General features: G+C 42.4%; 1 protein-coding gene across 13 annotated transcripts in view; it reads left to right on the top strand.

The window, feature by feature from the left end:
* The first annotated feature begins 6,390 nt into the window (after positions 1-6,390).
* Hipk (Homeodomain interacting protein kinase) overlaps positions 6,391-27,251 on the top strand; it is a 59,036-nt gene continuing 38,175 nt past the window's right edge. For 6 of the 13 annotated variants that reach the window (XR_013008625.1, XM_076420250.1, XM_076420244.1 and 3 more), the window contains exon 1: positions 7,286-8,273. The gene's annotated coding sequence lies outside the window, so the exon portion shown is untranslated. Of the gene's footprint in view, positions 6,531-7,128; positions 8,274-27,251 lie in introns of those variants that run through there. The other 7 variants (XM_076420243.1, XM_076420253.1, XM_076420248.1 and 4 more) reach the window with 2 other exon arrangements.

Genomic DNA, 27,251 nt, shown 5'->3' with positions numbered 1-27,251 from the left:
GCGAACCTTCGAGCAAAACGACTTTCAGAGCCCGCAGTAATGTACTTTCACATTTGCAAGACCGAGGCATTGAATCGTTGGAAACTCGTTTCGTATTGCGAGGAGGAAAAGGAACGGTAGGGGCGGACGTCGAGGGAAGAGAGAGCGCTCTTAACGCGCAGAGAAAGAGAGAGAAGAAACGAGAGAAAGAGAGAGTAGGAGAATCGTCTTCGACGGGAACGATTTTTCGCAACGATGCACCCGGCTCGTGGAGGCTCGCGAAAATTATAGCCCGCCGATTCGCCGTTCATTTCGTGACGGAACCGCTCGTCGACGTTGGTCTGCTCGTAGTGGGTCGTCGTTGACAAATTTTCGTCGGATCGTAGCGTCGCGTCGGTTCGTGACGAAACTAAACAACCTCGTCGACGTTGATCTTCCGTTCAGGATCATCGTTGCATTTCCGTCGGGCATACTGTGCGACGGTCTTCATATTTGGGAACTAATTTAAAGATGTTTATTAAACCTAGTAAGTTATACTACCACCAACTTTTATGAGACATTGTGTTAAAAGTTGTGAGAGATATTCAGATGATTCTATTAGCTAAGATCGTGTTTGGCCTACTGTGGGACCGGTTTTCGATTGGTTGTCGTTTCGTGACGGAACGAAACAAGCTCGTCGACGTTCGTCGCTTGCTGTGGATCGTCATTGACGAATTTACGTCGGGCAGGTCGATTCCTCGTTCCGAAGCGGAACGAAGCAAGCTCGACGACGCTAGTTTCTCGTAGCGGATCGTCGACGAATTTTCGCCGGGCGTTCCCGAACGAGACTCGCCCGGTGAATACGGAGCCGCGGTACTCTGATATTTAGAGAGCGATCTGTATTCACGTTCTCGGGCAGTACGGCAAGTGCAGTGACCCAGTGACACGTGGAAAATCTCGTCCGTGGTGCGCCTGCCCCGAGGAGATTCGTATCCGACGCGGACGGGTCGAGAGAGTCGCGCGGCTACGTCGACGTCGACTCTTTTCTCAAGCTAATATCGACGATCGAGATCGACGATCGAGATCGACGAACAGGCACGCGCGATCGCTTAGGCACACTGGCCACCGAGACGCGTTATCGCAAACTCAGCCCGGCCCACCGCATCGCGATTGCATCCTGTGCATTTTCGAGCTCGGGGAAAGCGTGCAGGAAACTCGGTTTTCCTCGTTTGCGGAGCTACCTAGGCTCTAGCAACCAGTTGGAGAGGACATCGTCGGTTTATGCTGGGTGATTTATCTTGCTGGGAGTCCTGAACCTTTGAATTTACGGCCTTTGAGACTGGTGGGGACCTGTGGAGACCTTTGAATTTGAAACCTTCATCGGGAGAATTATTTTTGGTGTTAGTTTTCCTTTGTTAGTGCGATTCGAGGGCTGCGAGACGCTGCAGGGTAGTGGATGCTACTTTCTGTTAGCTGACGGTGTGGTCACGTGGATAGATGCGTCTAAAGTAGTGGGGATGAGAACGAGATGCTAACGATGCAAAACTGTATTTCTTTACTTTCTTAAATCTGATTGATTGAATCAAGCTAAGATTGCAGAGTCAAAGTTTATCACAATGAATGCTTCTTCAACCGTTCTAGATCCTACAAATCTTAATAAAATTCGAGTTACCTAATTATAATACGACTAAAGTTAATTATTACGTGACTGGTACAGCAGTCGACAGTAGGCCTAACGGACTTTGGAAACGAATCTCATGGTAGTATTTCAAGTGCCAGAAGCGGTATGGGTGTAACAGACAGCGGCAATTTCAATTTCAAACGCACCTGCCTGCTCGTGCCGAACCTCAGATTCGGTTGCGTTCGACTTTCGAATCCGTGTTCCATGGCTTCTCGCACGATCCCGATATATTCGAAAGAGGACAAGTGTCGTCGCGAGAAACGGCGAAGCGACCCGATGAAGAGAAATGGTAAAACAATCGGTCGGTGTCCGAGCGTTTTCCCGCTCCTCGAGACGGGGATGATTTTGTCCGCACGACGAACAGCGTGACGACCGGCGCGTAGCGCTCAGGTTTTCTAGGAAAGCTCGAGGAAGATGACGCCGACTCGGGAAACGGGAATAACGGGTCGTTGGGGCGAAATTGGGACTGAGAGACTGTTCATTAACGGAAATGACACAAAAACTGACTTAATAATCAACCAGACCATTTTTACAATCATGAATCTTCGTTTTCTTGCTGAAGACGGTTTTGGGCTGGCGCTGGGACCACGTCGTAGTATAAAGTGAAGATTTGTAAGATGTTTATAGCATTTGTCAGACTAGACCTGTATTTTGTTAAGAATCTTAGTTTAACTTAGTTTAAACCACTATTTACAGCTTGTCAAATCTAGCTGTGCGGCTGAATGTCCCCCGCAAGGGGAAATCTTTGTATTTGTTTGCCCATTCCTATGTTTTGTTGGTCAGCTGCACAGCTAGATTTGACAAACTGTACGTTACTAAATATAATTACTAAATATGTTTTTATGAGATACATTGTTGAATGAGTAAATAAAACCAGGGTGAATTTCATTTGTATAAAATGGAAAAAATAATTTTGAATGTATATATGCTAGACCGATAAAACTACATATGTATATTGATTTGGATGTTAAAATAGCTTCAAGATATTTGATGCAATTCTCGCTGTACAATTATTATTATAGAAAGAAGGAGAGAGAGAAAGAGAGGGAGAGAGAGAGACAATGAGAGAAGTAACAATAGATAGTTAACAGATCTCTTGATGAATTTTGTAATAAATGCTTGCTGTTTCACCATAAATACAAGAGCATCTAAAGTGATAGTAGTAGACATTAGTAACGTTGCAAGTTCCAACAGGCATTTCTCACAGTAGGCCTCCTTTCTTCGATGATTTTCAGTTCGATGCTTGGAGCACGAAGGCCCCACGTAAAGGATCGCTTCAGAGTCTCGCAGTGGTAGTCACGTATACGATTCTACTCAGCTCTCGCTTGAACCATGAGCGATCCAGGTGACCCAAAGAGAGCTCGCCCGCCTACATAAGAAATCGTACGCCGGATCGGATCGGATCGGATCGGCGGAAGTTTCACAAACATCGTCGGGAGCAAATCCTGTTCCAGGACTTGTCTGATGAACCGTGAAGCTCCGCGAGTCTCCTCTCGCTCGTTACGAACCAGAAAACTCGCTGGCAGCCTTTGTCCGCCGGTAATTAAAATCACCTTTGAGCTTACTCCTGGGAAGTTGGCGTGTATTCCTGCGAACTGGAAAGTACCATTCTCGACGAGGCCGGCTTACGTGTCCGAGGGCTACAAAAGAGTAAACTCGTGTAACGTTTGCAAACCGAGAGGAGAGAGGGAGAGAGAGTGTGTGTGTGAGAGAGACAGAGAGAGAGAGAGACTAAGTGGAGAGGAGAGAGGGTACAAAGGCGCGTATCGGAACAAAAACGGATATCCAGGGATAATGGATAATTCCTGGGCAAGGTAGAACGGGACAATTAACATAGGTAGTCCCGGAGTTAATGAACAAAGGGACGCGTACCCGTTGATAAATACAAGCAATAATAACGGAGCCGACTTTGCCCCGGCGCGGCATTTATTGCGTTTCCAGGCCATGTCCCGCGTTGCAGCGTAAATTTTCAGGCGAGAACGGCTGCCCCCGGGTTTCCGGACCCCGTTCCCTCCTACTCCCTCGTCTTTGCCCGCCATCACCGGTTCGCCCCTCTATCCCCATCTTTTTGTCCATTTTCGAAGGCACTTCCCGTGAATCCGTCGAGGGACTTTTAAGTAGGGTGCACGCAGTTTGGGCTCCGGGTGGGGCGTACCCTCCGATGGTCTGGCTCTCTTTATTGCACCCTCCGTTGGGTCATCAACGTGGGCCCAATTCGCTTGGAGACCTCACCAACTTGACGCCCAATGTGCCATCGTCGACGTATTGTCCACGGGCATCCTCTGATTCGCAATTATCAAACGGGAAACTCTCTCTCTCTCTCTCTCTCTCTCTCTCTCTCTCTCTCTCACACACACACACACACACTTCGCTGCAACATCATGGAATTCGATTATATTCGCATATGTACCTTTGCTAACTTATTCGGAACAGCTGAGAGATCCTACAGTTGTTGTAACATACTCGTAACTGCGCATTGTTGATGAATTTCGTGCAGAACAGTAAAATAGTTTTATGTATGGAGTATTTCCTGTGAGGTAATTCGGGGCAACGTTCGACGCATTAGCTGGAAGTCGACGATTACAGAAGATATTTCGCGGAACCTCAATCGTAATCAGATTTGAGAAGCCTGTGCAGCGATACGATGATTAACCCTGCGAGTTTGCATTAGGTCGATCGCCTCGGATTTCGTATTAGCGGAACAAAAAGCTAGGATATAGCCGTATATTCAGCTGGCCTGCGACGCGGGAAGATACGGTTTCACTTGGCTCGATGGCCAAGCAGATTATCTCTGCGAAACTAGGGGTCCAAAATTTCTCGCTGCGTTATCGCACACTTCCGCAAACACCTCGTGACATCCGTCGATCCATCGACCGAAGCGATTGCTTTTAAAACCGTCGCACGCAAAATCGACGCGTTCAAGATCTGTGCATTGAAGATCAGCGCGTGGAAGACTAGCGCGCTAGATCAATGCGTTGAAGATCAATGAGCCAAAGATCAGTGCGCGCGGATCCCGGATACGCGTGCAACGCACAAGGCGTCGCTATTTTTACAGTTCACAAAAAGTCCGTGGACCGCCGTTATTAATACTCCGTCAGTCCGACGGAGTAGTCGCAGAGATATTGGACGTATCCTCAATCTGCGGCGCGTACTCGCGATCGAACGGGCGATAGATCCTCACAAAGGTAGCCTCGTCCTCGACATCGACCAACGGCTCCGAACTGTACTCTCGTACCGATAAACGATCCGCTCGTCACGCAAGGCGAAGACTTTCGACCTTTTTGCCGGACGATTAGCTTAAAGATTAATTGGTGACGCGACGTCTCCGGGAAGACCAGAAACTTTTTAAACGCGCTATCGGTTAGTCGTATTTTACTGACGCTGCTTCTGGTTTATTGCACTACTAACTTCTGAGTCGGTACATCGATCATTCTTGCTTGGATGTTGCCAACGAATTTCTAAGAAAGACGCGTTGTTTTTGTCTCGTTATCAAACATAATCTCATTGAATTAACAATTTAAGTGAATTGCCAGAAGCAGAGAGCAGATTGTTTGCACTTCCAATCGATCAGCAGCGTGAAAGTGCGCTCCGATCGTTCGGAATTTCGTTTTTCCAGCGTCGCGTCAGTGTCGTATCGGCAGAACGAGAAATCGACGGTGAAACCGATCGCGCGAACCGTACTCGGGGCTTACGTTGCAAAATTAATGAGTGACGAGGCGAACGCGAGTTCGAGCGAGTTTGGCGCGAGAGACCTGCAGCTCTTGCCCCGTCGACCCACGGTCTAGATCCCTTGTAAATGACAAACAAATTCTCGCGGATCGCTCGTTTAATACCGAAAGAGTATTAGTGGCTGGCGTCATTCGTCGACGTCAGCGAGATTCCGCCTCGAACGAGCGAGCGGAGAAACGCCGAGAGCCGCGCGCGTTCCTGAAATCGGGCCACAGGTCCGTTTATAACCGAGCTGCTCGGTTTGACATCGAAAACTGACACCCGAAATTTCGAACGGTACAAAATTAAAATCGAAACGTTTCTCAGACCATCCCTTACTCCTACGTTGATCAGCAAAGACGAATTAACCGAGTATGTAGTTTGAATTTGCGCTCGCTACAACCTTCACAATAGCGAAAGTTTCGCGGGGTTCTTACGAACGTAGAACAAAGATTTTAATGTTTAGATTTGAATTTCCTTGATATCAGATTAGGCTGATAATTATTTCCGCTTTAGGCGTGGAAAAATGATCGAACGAGTATGAATAAATGTACAAACAATAGTAATGGGAATGGCTAAATAGAATAGTGAGTACGAAGTCTAACGAAGACTGAGAATATGTATTTCAGCTCCACATTTGAAATATTGTTCAAACAAATGTAACAAAATAAATTAACACATTTTTTTAAAGCATAAAACAATTCTAACAAAATAAGGACTGGACTAGGTCAAAAGAAATGATACTATTTTAAACATAAAAATTAGACTGATTCAAATATATTCATAGAAGGATTAATTACTGAGCCCGGGTCCGCGCAGACCCAGTACCGCAAGACGAGGCCCAAACAACGGTTTTCGGCATTGTTGAAGCCCAAGTCTCGCTTTATTACGTCAGCCTCGATCGAGCCCGCTTTATAAATAAATTGAAATGTCCGCTTATGTAATTTCAGGGAAAATTTCTGGCGAAATCGTTCAGCGGGACGTGCCGTAGCTAAGCGTCGGACATTGTTTCGTAGGAAAAGAGAGTGCGCATCGGTACAGTGAGTGCATATTTTTTGCGTGTCCGAATCTGCAAGATGCGCCGGGGATCCGCGCGATAAATGGTTTCTTAAAGGACACCGGGGCAAGTGTGTATATACGTCAGTGTCTGGCACACATGACTCACCGTGGGAGCCAGTGCTGGGTAAATTACAAAAATATTGCAAATCTTACCTTTCAACCCTTATACATTAGCAAAAAGTAGTGGAGATGGTTAATTAATGGGTTTCATCCGGTTTCATTTTACTTCTCTCTCTCACTCACACACTTCATTTAATCAATTGTGATTAATCTCCAATTCACTCACCATTTCCAATTCATTAACACGCTCGAGAAAAATCTATCCCACCACCTTTCGCCTCATATTAAAGCAAACAACTTTTATTTGACATAAAAATCTCTACGGCGCGGCGCGGCGTTCAATAACATTCGATAAACAGTAGCCAAATTTCACGATTTCACGGAAGTAGATAGTTATTTTATCAAAGAAATTTGATTAAAGTTCGCCCCTCTCTCTCAATTTCTTCTGTTCCTAATTTGCTTAACATACTTAATAAATAATAAAGAGTCTATACTTAAGGACAATCTCAACGATAAAAAAATAAATGATCTGCTGAATTTCATCGAGAAAACCAAGCTCATCAAACAAATAATATAACCTGGCAGATGATGCAACATAAAGCTATAAAATTAAAAAGAATATGTGCGAAAATATTTGTATCATTTATAATTTATATGTACAGCACTGCATCTGACCGAGTAGTGGGGGCAAATAGGAACAGGGCGCGCGAGACAGTGGCGCGTGGCACGTACCTGCGCGAAAAGTGAGCGTCGACGGTCGAGCGTTGGCGAAGATGGCCGAAGGGAGTCGGCCGTGCGGTAGTCGAGCCCGAGCGATCCCCCGATCGTGGTCGTGCGTGCTGGAGCGGCAGGTACGGTACGGGCAGTGACGGGCAGTCGGAGTCAGTAGTGGATTAGCAGCAACGGGAGTAGCAGTATCGGTGTTGACGGCGACAGTTATGTATCGTTAACGCACGCGAGAAACGGGGAAAGAGTTCGAGCTATATAGGCGTGCGTGCGTGCGTGTAAAGAAGACTAAAGAGAAACGATCAAGAGAGAGAGAGAGAGAGAGGTATGACCGAGTGCACGTCGTCGAAGGTGGGCATTGTCGCACGGGTAAATAACGGGGCCGTCGTCGTTGCTGTATAACCGGAGGAGCTCGAGACGAGGCGAGGCGAGGACGGAGGACGGAGGACGACGAAGGAGGAGAAGAAGAAGAAGAAGAAGAGGAGGAGGAGAAGAAGGAGGAAGACGAAGTTGTTGTTGTTCCGGATGCGAACCCTGGCTGTTCCACGGAATATGTACGCCGCGGAGGTGGGCGAGGGCCGTGCGAAAAAGTGGCGAAAACTGTGAGAGAGGTGCAGCAGTGCCTCCACGTCGGTGGCAGTGGCGGCGGTGGTGTTGGTAGTAGTGGTGCTGCTGGTGTGTGGTGGTCGTGGTGGTGGTGGCGGTGGCGGCGTGGCGTCAGTGTGGCATTGCTGGTGCTCCGTCGGTGTGATACGCGAGCGTGTATCGGTGGGACACGCACTTCGCCGGGACCGTGGTTTCTCGGTCTCTCTCTCTCCCGTTGCCTTCGGTCTCTGGCCGTCTCCCTCCCTCTCGCGCCCCTCTATTCACCGCGACTATCCACCTCTCTGTCGGTCGCACGGAGGCCATCGTACCGAAACCGACCGAGCCAGGCCAGCCACTACGCAAGATGGCTGTGGGTCGCTAACGAGAGGCCGACAAACCAGACGGGGAAAAGACAACCCGGGGATAAACGGAACATGCTGCTACGTGAACGTCGGGCCCGTCCCTGAAGAGAGAGACACTGGCCAAGAAGCGAGAGGTAGGTTCACGTTTTACTTTGCTCTGTTACTCCGAAAAACACCATCACATCCCTCCGTTGTCCGTCGGAGCGCTTCGCTTTGTTTCGGTTCTCTCGCTCTCTGTTCTTTCAATCTTCACTCTGGCCCCATAAACTCTCGCTCTCTCGTACACCGAAAGACGACGCCTTCGCAAACCTTTCGGCAAGATTCCACGGTTGACAGCTCGCCGAACCTTCGTACTGTTCACGCGACACCCTCGAGCACAACGGAGACGTGGACTCTACCGTCCACCGCGCTCCGATCGTATCGTAGTGTGGTTTTCTGAACGTAGATCAGCGTAAATAGGAACAGTGAATATAAGGGAATCTCTTTCTAGGCTGGTGCACACGATTGTCGCGTGCTTCCACGTAGAAACTATCCCTTCGCACAGAGACATGGTCGTCGTGCGCGTCGCCTTGCCGTCGACATTCGTTTACTCGCGATTCAACGACGTTGACGAAGTGACAGTCCACGATTTTGTTTCCGAGCTGCTCGCAAAGCTACCTTTCGAAAGCCGTGCACGGGGCCCATCGAATCCGAGATACGAAACGGGAACATCTGTTGCCGAAAGGTTCGACGCGGCGAACCTAACCTCAAAACTGTCGCTTGCGCGTACAAGTACGTTCGTCTCCCGTCGATCCGTCCACTCACCGACGAAACAGGCATGTTGGGCTTTAGCAACCTAATTGTCGTATGTGAGAACAGATTTTTAAATACATTAGCGTTAACAATTGAAATATCCCTGCGATATGTCTAGGAGTATTGCCCATGTTATTGGAGTTATTGGGAAGGGAAACTAGAAATGTTGGTTATTACACCCTCTGTTTACGAATTCAATGTACACATCAGGAATCTGGGAATACCTTTTTTTGTGATTAGAAATGAGTATAGTTTACTGTTTTGATTTTGTATCTTGTTTATAATTCCAAATAATTTTCCTGAACACCTTGTATGTATGTATATTCAATTGCTGAATAGAGGGCAAGTTAACAAATCTTTCAAGATACTTTTCTAACAGGTCCAATTTGATAGTTGTGTACTTCTTCATAGCTATTTGGACCCACGATAGTCATCTATTTACTTGTATATCTTTTTTAAATATTGGTACTATCTTTAATTTATGTTTTCTCTGATTTTATGATAAATGTACACTATAATCTCTTTCTCTGAAAGAAGATACCGGAAATACACTGTGTGTCTTAATAGCTGTCCACCCCACTCCCACTACTTTAGGCTTGCAATATAGGAGAGAAGTGGACAGTTATTATGACAATCAGTGTGTCAGGTTTCTCGTTTCAGAAAACTGGTTAGAAATGTGAATAAGGATGTGGACATGATATAATGTTACTTATTAGATTACATATATGTAGAGATTACATGTGAAAATTACAGGTGTTATTTCAAAATTAGAAGAGATAGACAGTTGTAGCTTTTAATTTAGGTCTAATTTCATTGTTTCATATATGTTGGTGCATTCATTTTACTTTTAATATAAAAGTTGTCTCGATCAATTGCCAGAAATGAATATTGTACGGGAATTTACTTCTTCTGAAATTCTGACTGGTGCATATTTCACGCACTCATTCTATTCACAAATGCATAAAATCCTCAGTCTACTTATCGCGGTCTCTTATTTAACACCCAAGCGAAACGTGTTCGAAGCAGCTCCAGTAAAACGTGCAAACCTATTTCGAATAAAAATAAAACTGCGACGCGGAGTTTCGGGTAAACGCGAATTTACTCGGAATTTAGCGACCGATTATGCCAAACGGAGGCCAGAAATGTTTGTTTTCTACTACTTGGTCGTTTCCACAGATAAATCAAGTTTTGTTTTTCGGAAAGACAGCTCGCACCGGAAACACGATATCGTGAAAGCAGAAATCTTGGACTGTCGTGCGCGTGACTGCGCGTTCGAACCTAATAAACAACTTTCATCGCGAATTGCCCGGCTTTTCTAATTCCTGTCGCAGCTTGTTTGAAACTCCCTGTGCCGATGGACACGAGAAATTTTCCCGAGATCCGGTGGAAAATGTTCGCGGGAAATTAAAGACGTTATGCGTGATGAGAAACATCTGCTGGTGAACTACGTCGACGCCAGCTGGAACTGGCCGTCCCGTTACAAAACGTTTCTCGATCGCGATATTTCCGTTTGTCCCCGTCGGACTCTGCAGCTCCGATCGTGGACATGACGCGCTGCTGCGTTATAACGCGAGGCGAGAGACGGCTCTCCGTTCCGTCGGCTTCGTTGACGATTAATGTGCGCACGAGCTCGTCTGGAAACTTTCCATCCAACTCGGCGCGCGCTCGTTCAAACGACGACGGTGCCATTTCTCGAAAACTCGTTATTCAGAATTTCAAACGATCCTCCCCAAAATTGGCATTACCGAGGCGCTGGAGAATCTAATATCATTCGCATAATCTCCGTCTTTAAGCCTGTTTTTGCGGAAATTGATTAAATTGTGGAATTAGGACGTTGATTCATTTTTATCGATTTTAAGGAAACCTGCGGCGTCTTTGGGTAATAGTGCATAATTTTACATATAATTTTATATATTAGATAATATCACACTCGACACCTTACTTTCTTGAATACAGAATAACATTTTTGTTTTCCTTCCGCTTTACTGAATACATGACCAAGATGTGTAATTTAAAAATTAATTGCAAGGATAAATTCAGGGACATTATACCACATATACTTCTATAGAAAGTTTGCGCTTACAGCACCTACTTTGATAGTAAAATGCTCCACATATGAATTTGTTTAAGATAAACTTTCCCCGTCGCGTGAATCGGGCCCAATCTACAAGACACAGATTATGAGACTTCCTCAACTTTACTAGTCTGCATGTCAGTCACCAATGAACATATTTAAACAAATTCCAACTGCATTTGGCGCATAGATACACCTACAACAACTGTTCCATGCTAGCAAAACGCTATCAGATTTTTAGAAAATTGAATTTTGGCCAAGTTTTCGCAGCGAGCGCCGCTCAAATGATTCGTGCCGGTCGGTCCATAAACAGACTCGTCTCGAGCGGCACGAATTATTTGCGCTCGGTGCACCTGGTCGCTCGCCAACGTAAAAACTGCGGTCCAATCGTATGATATCGTCATAAATTACTTTCGCGGCTGGTAATAACGGGATTCCGGGAAAATATCGCGAGTTTCGGAATGGGAAGATAGAGAGAGATACTTCGTTTGCGCGAAAACACTTCGTAGGAAGCAGTCTCAAGTAATATTCGACTCGGTTGTTTTTTATTTTTGCTTTATCGACGATCGAGTTCCTATCTGAAAGATAAATGATCTCTCGGGGGTAAAAAAAAACATATTTACGACCGTGACCGAATAAGTTTTCAATGTATGATCTCGTTTTATTTTTCCTGAATGACATATCGAGGTACACGCGCGTGACGTCTTCGAGTGACGTTTGGCTGAAACGGTACTATATTAAAAGTGGATAATTTCTAGGCCGTTCGCATCCATAACTGGCGAACGCAATCGCTAAAAATACTGGCGATAATTTTTGGACCGGTCGCATAGAGAACTTTGTTAGAAAGCGACTGTTGTTAAGTGCCGTTTTCTACATATAGCTGCGGGAACGTTCAAGGGCTTGTAAATGTTTTATTATGATTATTATAGGCTCCTTGCTACTCTTTATTTAAACATAGTAATGTGTAGTCGTAGACGTAGTTTCAAAAGTTTATTTTTGTCCTGTGCAGTGGTCAGGAGAATTGAATTTGTGCAGATGCATTCTGTAATAATTTTTCATTATTTGATAGTGTATCTAAAGATTCATCCACTCTTGCAATGAATAAGATTTCCTAATCACAAAGAGGTACTTTAAAATATTATCTTTTACACATACATTTACATTTAATTTCTTTTAGAGTACTCCAAAGCGTGTTCACGTGTACGCGATGCATATGTTCAACTAAAAAAACTTTGAAGCCATAGGGAACGAATAGAAACAGTTGTAACAATTAACAACAGTAACTTGGGCTATGGGAGATTAAATATTCTCTTCCAAGATGAGTTTATAGTTTTCAAAAAATAAATTCGAGCTTTTTAGATTTTAGAGGATTCCTGTCCATGAAGGGACGAGTGCAATGCAGCCCGGCAGCGTTCTCGAGAAAATAATGCAAAAACAATTCGTTAAAAAGTAAAACCTTCGAGTACTTCGTCAAAATGTCACTTCAACCCCTGGCCGGGTGGTTCCTGGTGGGTTCTGAGGGGTTGGTTTTGGTGTTTCGTTAGTCCAGCCGCATTACCATCCACCGATACGCCGACAGGGTCCATTTTTCCTCGGTAAAAGGTATTGTCACCGTTACGAATGATATTTTTCGTTGGTAGCGCCCTGGCACTCGTTGCGAAACTGTGTTTGTGTGTGTAGGTGTGTGTGTGTGTGTGTACCAGGAACAAAAAGACCGGTAAGCACTGGCCGGGGCTTGCACCTGAAATTGCAATTGCACTTGATCGACTGCTACGGCTGCCGGGAGAGCGCTTCGCGCAACTCGGCCGTCCTCGAATTACGCTTCGATCAGACCTAGGTACGGGGATTCGGTTAGGCCTTGCGGGGAATGATCCTGGATTCGATTTGGACCAAATATCGTCGCCCATACTACGATAGCGATAATTACACGGCGATTGTTTGCGTGTTTATTGCTCGCTAGCCGTGTCCTGCAAAATACGCGAAACTAGATATGTACATTGAAACTTAATCGCACCCTTCAATTTGATAACGAAATAAAATCCCTTTGTACTCTCGTCGAGAATCTGCACAATGTTGCAAACACGCGTACTATTTACTTGCTCTGGATCGAAATGACATAGGACTTGTTTTCTAATTATCAGGTTTTTTTTAATTAAATTTTTATGCAGGATCCATGTCTTCTACGGTAAAAGTTCATTTCTTCTTCGATCAGTTGCACAGAATATAATAGTATTCTTAAGTATTAAATAGATAGATTTTGAAACTTAATCAAACCCCTCATTTGATAACGAAACAAAATCCCTTACTGTGTGCTCTGGTCGAGAATCTGCAAAATGTTGAAGCTGCGTGGTATTCGCTTGCTCTGAATCGAAATGGAACACGACTTGTTTTATATTCACCAAGCTGTGGATTGTTATACAGGATCAATATCTTCTGTAATATAAATTAATCTCTTCTTCGATGAATCATAATAGCTTCAGCGGAGTGTAACACTATTCTTAAATTCTTCAAATGTGCTTGCTGCTGCATATTTCACGGTCTCATTTGTCGTTGTAGACACTTAAAATCCGCAGTTTTATAATTATCGTAGATACGTAACCTTCGGAATAAATTTGGATTTACAGCGAACATGGAATTTCACTTTTCGTAGCACATGTTTAACGATAAAGTAGCATAAACGAGCAGAGTTGCGAAAGATTTTAAAAGGATAGGGGTTGACACCCCATAAAGTTGAGAGAATTAATCAGTCCGAATCTAACGCTTATAATGGACGTAGTTTGCATAGTATCAATCTACCAAGTGAACATATTATTTGCACATTTTTTGCGCTACCTTTGACAAAACTGTATGATGTCGAATATATGCAATTTACGCAATCTGTACGTACAGTTTAATACGTTCATTCTTGAATTATTTCGAGCAGCGACGAAACAGTTCGCGGGAAATGTTATATGTAGGTAGATTGCCGAGTCTTTCGTCGATTTAATTATTGCACGAGCCGAGCCAATTAGCAACAGAGATATGGTTTTCCGTGCACACGTCGGCTGCGTGTGCCACTGATCACAATAATGTTAATGCGTCGGTTATAAAACGAATTTTGTTTGTTTTGCAGTCTGTACATCAAAGTAGAACGTATTGATCACGGCCGTATAGTCGTAAAATATTGCGTAACGTGGTTAAACAGACTATATGTACCATAATCCACAATGTGTTCATTTGACTGGTGACCACCGGTGCGTCGTAATAGATTCTGAATACGTAGTGAATATTGGAGCAGCGCATTTTTCACTGTTATGTGCTGTCTGAACGACGATCGTTCGCGAGTAGCAATTTTAACAATTTTCCAGCCGATCAGGTCGATCAATATTCATTCTAGTCTCGTTCTCTTGGACATCGAATTTGGGATTAGTTAGTCCATTGTACACAGTATGTACGACCTACTCAGTGTCTTTGGATGTGTTGTGGCTGCATTCAATTGAAATGTTGTCTAGGAAAATACATCAGAATTTGACGGGATTCTCTTAGCGATTCAGTTGGATTCGGATTTAGTTGGATCGAATAATGTTGTCGTAGATAACTGGCGATTTTATGACGATTGTCTAATAACATCTGGTTCAGATAAACGTACTAAAATTTAGCAACATTGAAAATCATTCCCTAGTGAATAAAGTGAGCATTCAATCGAATAAATTTTTAATAAAATTTGGTTAAGCTGAACGTATGTACTAATCTTTAGCAAAATCGAAGGTATTCCTAATAAACACACTGAGGATTCACCAGAATAAATATCTAGTAAAATCTAGTTAAGCTAAACCAACGAAAACTTAACAAGGTTGAAACTGTTCCGAATAAATAAATGAGGACCTGACTCGAATAAATGTCTAGTAAAATCTGATTAAGTTAAATTCACTGAAATTCAGAAAGCTTGTAAAATGTTTTAGTGACTGTAGAATTTAACGAGACCAAAATTTCTGGTAGAATTTCGCTAGGCTACGCTCCTTACAATTTAGCAAGATTGAACAATTTTCTAGTAAATACGGAACTTATCAGAACAGATTGCTAGTAAAATCTGCTTAACCAAAGCTCGCTAAAATGTAGGAAGCTTGAAAAATTCTCTAGTAAATTGAGAACTTAGTAAGGTAAATTTCTATTGAAATTTCCATTGGTTAATCCATCTTTAGGCCGTAGCACAAATTTGCTCTGGGATTTCGGGGCCGAGGAACGGACTCAAAACGTCTTGGACAATCTTCTTAAGCGCAAACGTGGAAACTTTGGCGATCCCCGGAACAAATTGGCTCGATAAGGGAACGTCTCGGCGCGGCGCGGCGGTGTTTGCAGACAGACAGAGGACTCCTCGTCCAGGGCCAGTGTGGATATCGTAGCAACTTTTTCGAATGAATCAGCCGTGAGGAAAACGAGAACTGGGAATATTTTGCTGCGCGAGTCCAGTTCTCTCGGCTGAGCAACAAGGTTGCTGGGTTGCCGTAGAAAAACGAGAGGCATCGAGTAACAAGAGCGGGAATCATTTTCAAGGAATCCAATCATTCGCGTCGCGAGAGAACTTTCTCCTATTAAAGAGATTGTATCAACAATGCTTCTTAACGAGTCGGGTTGTTGCTCGGGTCGGCGATCATGCGAAATGGTTGCTTGATTAAATTTCAATCGTACATAATCGCCGCGACAATATAATTGCTAATTAATCGGCGCTCGATCGACGGTCGTTAGAAATTCCGAGACCGTCGACCTCGCTGGGATTCATTAGAAAACAATAGACGGAGCCCCGTAAAAAATATTTTCGAACAACTATTCAACTTTCCTTTTGTTGCATCGAACCATAGATACCTACAGACATTCAAACAGCAAGCTGCGGTGCAAATATTTATAATTCAACTTATTGGATTGCGAATTTGTTGCTTCATACCATAGATACGGAAATCTAAACAGAGAGAGATAAGGTCATTTATCGAGGAAATTAAATGGGTAAAAGAGTAGATTAGAAAATTATTAATACACTGCCTCGAACGTGTTAAAATTACTAATTGTAAGAAGAGAAAGATTCTATTTGGCTCCTGTCTCTTGCAATCAATGCATACCATTTTCATTTTGCATAAAGATCCGCCGCCTATTTCTAATTCAGCTTTGTATGCGTTTCATCGGATTACGAATTTGTTGATTCACAGATATAGAGATTCGAACAGCGAGTGGAAATGTTTCGAATTTAACTTTCTATACGTTTCTTCGGATTACGGATGCAGAAAACGAGAAAACACGGGAGAAATTTTTTCTTGTTCACCCGTATTTGTTGCGACCAGAACTTATGTGCATCTCTGGTTCGTTCTATGGCACGTTTCTCTGCTTTGACGAGCTTAGCCGAAGTTCTGTGAAAGTCTTGCTCCATTTAAACACAATAAAACAGTGATTCGCACGCGACTGCGTGGCAGAGAGCCCTCGCAACAGAAACTGGTTCACCTCTCACTCCAAAAACGAGGCTGATTCTTTAAATACTTAAAATTATAGAGGCATAGTCGAATTGTTGTTTATTCTGTTAATCGGGCAAGACGAGTTAATTCGTCGACGAGTATTCCTATTGATCTGTGTGACTTTCATTCTCTTATCACTTTTATCTGAACCTCGACTCTCGGCTATGTCATGGTATCTGCGCTCGTCGTAAACTTCGTTCTGTTTACTGCTATATCTTCACTTCGCTTCTGCCACCATTTTGAACAGCGCGTTTATGGTCCGAAAATCGCTGGATTAAAATACTAACAATCACTTTTGCCCTGCTCGATCAGATTTTCAATCTTCAATCATTTGGAGTCTAACTATAAATGTTATTTGTTCCTTTTAATGCATTCGAAAGTTGGCAAGAATTCGCAATGATAATATTTTTGTAGTTGCAGTGAAAGCAACTATACTTGAGCTGCTGATAGAGTGAGGTAGTGTATTATTGTTTTTCTCGAAGCCAATGGTTGTATGACGGTGCAGAGATCCGATTTTACACTTGAACGCACTATTAAAATGATTTTCTTTGTTGCAATCTTAGAATTGACCAATAATTCAGTCTGTGACGCAGACGCTGGGTCTTTGGTTGCCGGGGAAAAATAACAAATGACGCAATTGGCTGCGTCAATAGGTTAAATAAAAAATTCAATTTTTTACGTTATCGATATTCAATCATTAGAGCAACTGTAGAGAGAACCATAACAAGGGAGAGAGAGAGAGAGAGAGTAGGTTGAACCTGATTTACAACTCGTAGTTAATTAGTATGACTAATAAAATCGCGCGCGTATATTTCTTCTTTGAGATATATAGCCATAATTAGATCATCAGTCATAATCGATTTAAATGGAGGTTCCTACATTTAATGCGTATTGTATGTCATGTATGTCCTCTTTGACAGGTAGCAAAGTCGTTCTAGATTTCTACTTAGATAATTCAAGTTGTTTATCAAATTGACGTATGATTCGATAAACAGTAAATTGCTCTAGATTCTTACTCTCTTGGATAATTATCGACTCGAGGCATACAAATATACATCCTGAAATTCTGAAGTCGAACGACTGTAATTATATCACTGAACGGCGCAGAAAATGTTCTTCAACGTCCAGGTTTATAAAAATGAATTCGTCAATAATTTTATCGAACCGTAGTCTACAATTTCAGGTACTAAATCCTCATAACATTCTCAATTTTATTTTTCAATTTAAAAAAACGCTAAAAGAATATGTCTTGCTCAATATTCGCGATGGTTCAACCTACATATTGCTCTTATAAATTTTTTCACGGGAAATTAGTCGAGCCTCCAATCATCATAGCGCCGAAATACGTCGTAGTTGTCATCAAATCCATCGAGCTCGTAGGAAACGGGAAAACATTCCTCGCAGACGCATCTCGAAAGCAATTTCGAGTCGTGGACGGAAAAACGGAATAGCCCGGGAATCGAATCGTTTTCCCGCGGAACTGCGATTCAAAATCCAATTAGTTTGATCGGAATCCCCGAGCTACGTCGTGCGCGCGCGTTCGCCTTCTATCGATCGCCGTTCTATATTTTCGCGACTGATTATCGTTTTCTAATTACTGGCCGGCGTTTGGCGTTCCGCGTGCACCGCGGAGAATAATCGGAAGCGTTCGAGTAGCCGCCCGCTTTGATCTCGGCTCTTCTGGAATCAGAAGAATTAGGTATGTTCGATTCCGACTCGATTCTTCGGGCAATCGATTCTCTTGGTCAACCCTCCGACGGCAGGGTCCGCGTCGTGTTTGGCCCAGAGTATCGAAATCGTCGTTCGATTTCTCAGTTTCGACTGTCGAAAACAATCTCCGTTGCTTTCGGTGTGTTTACTCCACCTTATAAATAATTAGCGAATTTTCAACCTGGTGGATAAAAGATTTCGATCTAAATTGAAGTTAAGGCTAATTGACTATGAGGGCCACGAATTAATTTGTGTATAATAATTAATTCATTGACTGCCATCGTCGGTTATGTATATGTGGATGACACAATGCTTCGTATATCTTTAAACATTAATTTTGTTCATAATACATTTTGAATGTCATTGGGATTTGTACGATCTAAAAGAGTTCAAGAAGTAATCCCGCTGATAAGCTTCAACTCTGCAATTTTGTTTACAATGATTAAATTACTTTGCTTTTATAGGATTTTGGGCGAGTGATTGATCGGTAATCAACATGTTAAATGAACAACTGCTGTATTAAGTTCAATAACAAGAGAATCCATCGAGAATATGTTTTAAAAAATTAATAAATGAAGCAGGTCTTAAACATTATCAATTGTGTAGTTATAAGTAGCCTGCGGATCTGTATGCAAAAGAAAAACTGTCTGCATAAATTGCACAACGTAGCAGCCAAATAGAAATGTCATTCTTCCTTTCATGATCTTAAACAGCTGAAACAAGTTCGTTGATATTTTTAAATTCTTTTAATATTGCCTACTAGTTTAACCTTCCGACGCGGCGGGCGCGCCGTGCACATGGTGCACAGAGGGAGTAGAAAGAACAGTTTCAAAGAATTTAGCATTCTATCATCAAATAACCATTATATAAAGGATGTTAGACATATACAAATGTTTGTTCTCTACGTTATACTGACTTATTACAATAAAGCATACAAATTACAATCGTATTACGTAAATTTTAGGAATCGTTATCAGATTCTAGACTTTGACAATCTTGACACACCACGCAGGTTATAGAATGTTTCCTACAAGCAAATCGGTCGCATTTAAAACATTTTAATTGTAGTATTATTATATTACTACAAAATTTACTTCTGCCTCGCTTTTCAGTATTTTATGATTTTCTCTCTTCCCGAACAGATACACGTGTCTGTATGAATGCTCGAATATCTTTAGGCAATGAAGGTATTTCAGCGCGTGATTTTAGTTGTTCTTGAATTGAAGATAGAGCTAAATTATGTAAAAAATACTGCAATATACCTGAACTATAGAACTTACAATCCTCTGAACTTCCTAGACCCATGCTTTCCCCATCATGGTGGAATTGCCTGTCGTCCTGGCTCGGTTTATGACTTTATGGTTCTTTTGAATGTAAAAACTAAATTTCATTCCGCTAAGAGCGTTAATAAATGTATTAAACAATTTAGATACCGGAGACACCTAAAGTATGTTTAATTGTAGATAAATTGCAAGATCTTTTGAAAGACAAAATAAGCCTAAAAGAATACCCAAAAGTCCCAAACTGTTAAATGGGATTTTACCTGCTTCACCTTCATAAAACCAGAGTTGGGCAAAAATTTTATTATATTATATGATATAATAAAAATTTTTAAAACCGACCGGCGTGCATTCCGTGCACACGTGCGCCCGCCGAAAGGGTAGATCGCACTTACTCATTTTTGTCCTAAATGCATCAAATCCGCAGTCTAGTTATAAGTAGTCTACGGATTTTATGCATTTAAGACATTTTTTAAGAGAATCGTTTCGTCTCTAAATCGATTCGGGATCCATTTTTTAGGCGAATCCCTATTCCGAATCCGCGTGGCCTTCCAAGTGGCCTTTCTTGTCTCTAAACCTTGCTTCATGACTCGACACGCGCGGACTTTTTCAGAAGGACACGTCGTGCGTCGCTTGGATCCGTTGCCGCATTTTTAAGCGACTTCTCTCTCTCTCTCTCTCTCTCTCTCTCGTTCTCTCCCTCTTCCTCTTCCTCTCCCGCTCTCTTCGTCTTTATTTTAACACGTCCGCGTATTAATACACTGCTGTATATTTTTGATATCCTCGGCGCTTCGTGTTTTTCCACGGGAAACGCTGTAACCTGATTTTCTGCTTACCAGCTGCTCGCGACTCGCGATTTTATAGGAGTCGGAGGATCTCCAGAAAAATTTGCATATCTTTTAGACATGCTACGGAAATTATTGCTTAGTAATGTACAGGCTGGTCCGAAAGCCACTTGACCATTTTAAAATGGAATCAGACTTTTATTTTCGGAGAATTCACATTTGTCCTTCCAGAAACGTATATATATATATTCCGTATAAATGGACTAAAATTATCTTTTTATTTTATGAAAATTCACATTAATTCTTGTACAAACAAATTCTAGTCTGGAGTGGCTTTGGACCACTCTGTAGTAAAATTGACGCTGATACAGATGCAGTTTCTTTGGATGTGAAGATTTATTTGCGTCGTAAATTCTCAAGGACCCACAGGATACCAATTAATTTTTCCATTCATTATAAAGGTTATATTTTAATCGATACAACATTTTATTATTTGGCTGGAAAGGCGGCCTTCGATTCTTAAAATTCACTATTTTGTAATAATTGTTCCTCGTAGTAAATAGTTTTTACTTGCGCCTTTTATTTCTAAATATTGCAACAATATACAGGGTGGTCCACGCAACTTGCACACCTAAATAACTTCCAAAGTATGCGTTACACGAAAAAATGTTGTATACAGAACTTGCATGGTCTGAAGGGGTACATTATGTAGTGTATTTATTTTTTTTACAGGTGGTAGCGTTTTGGAGATTTGAAGGTCGACTTTCTTTTTTAAATGGAATACTATATTTTTTATACCAAAATATGGAAGAATGTCGAATTCTGAGTAGAAAAGTATTGACCTTCATTAGCCCTAAACCTAATAATTAACGAGTAAAATTTTCAGGAAATAAACTGAAATTACTCGTTAATTATTAGGTTTAGGGCTAATGAAGGTCAATACTTTTTTACTCAGAATTCGACATTCTTCCATATTTTGATATAAAAGATATAGTATTCCATTTAAAAAAACAAAGTCTACCTTCAAATGTCCGAAACGCTTCCACCTGTAAAAAAATTAATACACTACATAATGTACGCCCGCAGACCATGCAACTTTTGTATGCAAAATTTTTTCGTGCAACGCATACTTTGGAAGTTATACATATAGGTGTGCAAGTTGCGTGGACCACCCTGTATATATGAGAAATTATGAGGCAAAATTATTATAAAACAGTGAAGGTTACAGTGATTTTAAGAAACAAAGGCTGATATACGTAGAAGAGTACAGCAACATTAATAGAAAGTACAGTTTACCGTAAATCTCTATATATCACAATCCTTTCCACGGAAATAGATTTCCGTTCAGTTATTCATTCCTAACCCATTAAAATGTATAACTTTCTTCCCGTATACTCAGGGTTTAACAGTTCCCGGGTCCCCGAAAGACGAACGAGCGAAAGAAACTGCATTTCGTTCGGCACGATTTTGATAAGTAGAGGTATTCGATCTCGCTTTCGAAGTTCAGGCTCCAAGATATCGCTGCAGATTTCACAAAAACCCTACAGAAAGTCGTAAACAATGCCGGCGATCCATTGTGCGGCTAGAATCACTGGAGCACTGTATTTGTAGCGAGCAATTCCTTTCTCCTCTCACTCGAAATAATCGAAGCAGCAAGTTTCCGCGGGACGAATCGGAGAATGATTGAAAAACAAAGCACCACCGTTACCATAGACTATTTTCTTGCACTCGAAATCAGTCTTGGGATTGTTTAATCTGTAACTGCCCGCAATCCTCACGTACTTACAATCTCCAAACTCTTTGCAACCGACAACTCTTTCACAAGTGACACGATTTCTCGTTTAGACTTCGTTTCTCTTATTCAAATTCTTAGGTAAATCAATTTTTACTAAGACTTATTGGCTATTAAGGAAATCAAGGAATAGTTCCTAGTGTAAATTATAATTTTCTAGTTTTAATCTCGATTTGGTAGAAGATTATTGGGATTAACAGCTTTTGGGGGGATTCCTTTTTATCGCATACTCCGAATTTTATTAGGATTCTTAGCACGCGGAAGAATTAAAGAAGCGCGTCTCTCTGATAAATTGTAACTTTCTAGTTTTAGCTTTAATGACTAAATCATTTTGATTTTGTGAGATCCTTTGGGGTCGATATTTGTCATTTAACGTTTAAAGAAGCAACCTGACGATCAATTGATCAAAATTCCACCGTGCCACAGCAAAATCGAAAGCACATAAGGTCGCTCGAAGATCCCGTTTCATTTAGTTTCGTGCATCTGCTTGCACAACAGCGTGCGTTGGTTTCCGAAACTTGTTTAAATTACACGTAGACCGCGTTCGATTTCCCTCATAGAAATCGCTCTTAGAATGTTACGAGGTCTACCTGAGCGATCCGATAATTTCGAGCGCATTTTCGTTGGTATGGCGGCGCATAAAGAAACAGATTCATGGTCGTGGGGCCTTCAGGATCGGGCTAGCGGGTAGTCTGAACATGTCGAGTCATAAAGGAACGGCGTATCCCCTTACTGAAAGCTGTTCGCAAGGGGAAAGAAAGGATCAAGCCGATCCAATCGTCGTCCGAGGACCCGAAACCCACCGAAAGGATCGACCAATTGAGAGATCCAGACCTCTCCCGTGGACTTTTCCTTCTCCTAATCCCCGGGATTCGAAAAAAAAGATGGCCGACGAGAGCAGCGTGTTTTTCGAGGGTCGAAAAAGGGATCCGGAAAAGGGGAGATCGTGTGTCTAGGCTTGCTTGTTCCAGTCCGTCGGGCAACGACGATTCGTTCGTTGTCCGACAGAAACGAACGATCCGCAAAAATGTTTCGTCCGCCGGAACTTTCCACGCTCTGCGGCCTCCCGCTTCGCCAATAAGCTCCGTCACGGAATATACTGGGCTGCACGGAAAGTTCGCGACCATTTCTCACCGGCAACTTTCGAATAGGCCCGAACGAATTGTCCGGGAACAATGTCCCTCGCTCTGTATGTCCCCTTTTCCTGCTTTTTTGGGAAACCAGTCGTTACCAGCAACTGCGAATTTTTATGCAATTTTTTACTTGAGTAAGATGCTTTATAACAGTGTGGATTGGGGACAATTTTGTTAGACTTCTTACGAAAAGCAGAAGATAAAAATTGTGACAGTTTTTGCTTGTACACTGCTTAAAAATGTAGTTACCAAAGTGCACTATTAACACTAAACCTACCACTGCCGATCAAATAACCGGTTTATATTTTTCATCTTACAATTATTGAAATTACGAAGTTGCTTACATGGAAATTGATTCGATAAATTTCTTTATCCAAGCACATATTGTGATTAAAGTTGCACAAAATCTAAATAAATAGATCCTTGTCATTTTTGTAAGCTAAAACATTTTAATCGCTTTTCGTACTCGGTAGGTTTCATTTTAACCTCATAGTCGCTCCTCAAAATACTGAAAGTGTCCGTTAACATGGAGAAATGATGAAAAAAAGAAGTAAGTATATGTAGAAGGCTTCTTTTACCCAGGAATTGAGCTACCACTCACGGACGGTTTTACAGTGCACGAAAAATGGTGGAATCGTCGAAGAACTTTGCGCAGCAATCTCAATTAAATATACGGAGGTGCCAGTCTCAAAAATCGGCACGAACTTTCCGGGCGATCCCGATAGTTTCGTTTCCGGGAGAAAGCTCCGGCACGGTTCATCTTCTGCTGATCCAATTACTGGTCGATCCATCCTCCACCCCGGGAGATCATTCTTCTTGCGAGACCGTATTCGTTCGAGCCGTGCTCTCGTCCCAGTGAAATCAGGTCCGTTTGATTCCGCGAGCACACATATACACGTACACACGGGTTCGTTTCCGCATGCGGAGGAAACGCGATCCTAAAACCAGGCACACGTTATCCGTCGGATAGGATTATTGTAGAACCTCTTGTTAGCTTGCTTGTCGCGAGAAACGGGCGTAAGAAAGCCGTGGTTGCTATGCTCTTCGGCAATTATTAACTCGTTCACTGTTACGTGACCCACATGTGGGCCTGGACGGGTTCGAGGGACTGGGCCGTGATCCACGAGTCGACAGGGACGAGTTTTTCATCGAGTTCGCGGTCCACATTTATCTCTGGGACGGCTTGTGCTTCATCCCCTTTTTTGACTTGATAGACAATTTCAAATAAGGGGTTTATTGTTTCTGGGACATCTAAGCTTTGGAAAAACTTTGGTTTCAATGGTAATTTTTAGTTGTGAATAATTAATTTCAATAGTTGGTCTATCTTGCATCCGAGTGAAGAACAAGTAGTTCTACTAGTTATATAAACAAGTTTCCAAGTTGAGCAATTAGCAATTCTCAATCGTAGTAGATTAGCTCTGTACTAAAAAATCAAGTAGAACTGACCGATTATGAGAAACGGTGCTACGAACGTGTTGGAAAACGTAATAATAGTGCTCGTAGGATATATGTACATAGTTATTGATTGTTTCATTTTTCGTGCTACACTCTAGTTATACTTGATCTCTTTCGTGGAACACATCGGAACAGGCATAAGTTTATTTCAAACCGGTCTATTTACTTTTATTTTTAAGCACGACGTGTGCGAGGGCTGAGAGACAGGGAGGGGGTGTGTCATTTATAAGACATAAATTATGGACGTCACAACCGGCGATGTCTCCTATAAAAAAAGAGGCGTGATAGAGCCTCCCACTCGCCTTAAATAAGTATTCTCGGGCTTATAATTTTCTTGACAACATTCTCCGACTTATTTTGTTCTAAGAATACAATAACAACGCATCTGCCATCGAGAACGAGGCTTCCGGCCAACAATAATTCTACTAGAGCTTTCGGGAGCTGTGGAAATGAAATTTCGAGCGATAATTCTAACACTTGGACGACGCTCATTTTAATAAGTAAAATATAATTACATACAAGGGTTTTGTTACTAAATTTGTATTTTGTTCGTACACTACTCAGCAGTCGCGCCTCTGTATGTTGAATAGATTGAGAAAATCCTTGAAGGCGAAATAATATTCGCAGAAAAGTTTAACGCAAACGTGCAATAATGGAAGCTCCGAGCGACTGGAAAACAGGAAGCTCGCCTCGATAATGACGTCCGCATGTTACATCGCGATCGAGTTCCCACGAAAATACGTAAACTCCCGAAATAACGCGATACTTTCGTGCGACCGTCTCGCATTCGAGGCTCACAAAAAAAATCGATCGAAATAAAAACTGGTACGTCTCCCGGATTAGCGGAGGATTAACACGAGTCGCGGTAGTGTGCAGCATGATCCGCGGAACACACCCTATTGCACTGTAGTGTAACCTCCTCGACTTCCGTTTCCTGGGAACGAGACCGTCCGGAGAGAGAACCACCCCCTTCGTACTCGGCGAAATTTACCCTCGTAGGTCTTCGAGCACCAATTTCTCTCGCGTGTCTGCGAGGCAGTGATCAACTTTCCAACTTCCGTTGTCTGCGTTCCTCGAGGGCGGTCCTCGTGTCACGAAAAACGCTGCCTCGGTCCTCCGAAATGGAAAATTGAAAAACATTTCCACCATTTCTTGCGAAAATCCGAGTCAGACACAATATTTTAATCCATACATCAATATCTAGGTACATTATATGTATTCTGAAGAAGATGAAAATCACATCTCTTTATATTCTTCAATTGCTGAGGAGGACTTCTGTCTTGAATGTTTCTCTTTAATGCAACAGTCATATTTTCTTTTGAACCAGTCACTCGAAACAATTTAGCTTGTGTTCGAATGAATAGCAACAGTAACATTTCATTTTTAGCGATCATATTCAAGTTAATATTGGATGTAGGAACATGAATGAGTAATGACATTCTATTGGCATTCTAATTAGTTTTTGTATTCCATATGTCGCAGTATGGAGTCTTACAGAACCAAGAATGCAGTAAGTGCAGGAAAACATAGTCCAATGATCAAAAAACAACCAGTACAGTAGATGAATGCATAAAATCCACTTATTAGCCGTCGAATGGTATAATTTCGATCCATTTTAATCCAGAATTACAAACATTGCATCCAATTTATAATTCTCCAGCGGCCAGTTCCAATTATTAACTATTCACATTAAACCCAATGAACACGTCACCATCGATGCTACCGAATCAGGTACAAAACTATAAAAAAAAATTGCCATCAATAATTGAACAGACAGAATCTCCAGTCTAATTACCACTAGCTAACTCAATAGCGTAACCAACAATAAACCTGCTCATCAAGCATATTATTACCCATTACAACGATAATATTCCACGTCGAAAAGAACCGTTCAGCAGGGGGTTAATTGAAAAATTCCGTGTCCGCGTTGCAACGTTATTTGTCGTCGCATATTAGCAACGAACAGTAGCGGCGGAATGCGTGGAAGTTGACACGCGGCGTCGAAGAAAAACTCGCGACGTATTCTTTGCGTGGCAATCTTGCCGATCGATCGGTACGGTGTTCCAGCGATTTCGTGGAAAAAGATTCCGGTCGCTGAAACCTCGATGGTAGATACGCAATGTTGGATATCAACACGCGGTGGCTGCACGCACTTTATTCGCGAAAATTCAAATTAGACGGAACGAGGCGGGCTTCGATCATTGGACGCCAGTGCAATGCGAATTCGCGAGCGTGCGATGGAAAATGCAGCGAGCAACGGGACGCAGTGAATTATTCTTCAGGGTACACCTCGATTATCCGAACCTCGAATGTCCGAAGTATCCCAAAGTGCTTCAGATGTAGCTCAACCTAAGGTGATCGGTAGACTGCGGATCTTTATTGCGTCGACTAAAAATTGTTCTATTCTCATTGCTGTTTTAAATTTCATCTACCCAACGTTTTCATGAATGCATACAATCTGCAGTCTAGTAATTTCTGTCGCGTTATGTCTGAATAAATCAATTTTGAAAGAAATTGTAGTGACTGCAAAGAATAAATTCCTGATCTCGGGACTATTAATCTCGTGGACGGTTCGACAGTGTATGAATAATGGTAAAAAACGCCGAAAGCG

This window comes from Lasioglossum baleicum, chromosome 3, assembly GCF_051020765.1.
Source record: "Lasioglossum baleicum chromosome 3, iyLasBale1, whole genome shotgun sequence".
NCBI lineage: Eukaryota > Metazoa > Arthropoda > Insecta > Hymenoptera > Halictidae > Lasioglossum > Lasioglossum baleicum.
Note: the sequence above shows the minus strand (reverse complement) of the source record. Positions and strands in the feature narration are given on the sequence as shown.